A 345-nucleotide genomic window follows, 5' to 3' on the forward strand; every position below is an offset into this window, starting at 1 on the left:
AGGGAAAGAAAACACCCCCCCCCCGATCTGATTCCTGGAAAGTTTTGTTCGAAAAAGAAATAAACCAACAATAACATATTGCATTTCAATTCTGCCCTCACTGCCCCAGATTTGGCATTCACCTACTGAAAGTGCGTCTAACGAGCAGTGACCTAAGAGAGAAATCACAGCCGAATAGTATAGACATCTCCCTGAGATTTTGAGCTAAATAGTGCCTTTCCGGATTGGCTTTTGTTGTTGTTGTTGTTGTTGTTGTTGTTATTTTGGCTGGAGCCGCACAAAAACGCGCACCCGGACGTTACTATAAATAAAAGCCTTCCAGGTCTAAGTCTGCTGCCGGCGTTT

The sequence above is a fragment of the Pygoscelis adeliae genome, unplaced genomic scaffold (assembly GCF_000699105.1).
Source record: "Pygoscelis adeliae isolate BGI_AS28 unplaced genomic scaffold, ASM69910v1 Scaffold101, whole genome shotgun sequence".
NCBI lineage: Eukaryota > Metazoa > Chordata > Aves > Sphenisciformes > Spheniscidae > Pygoscelis > Pygoscelis adeliae.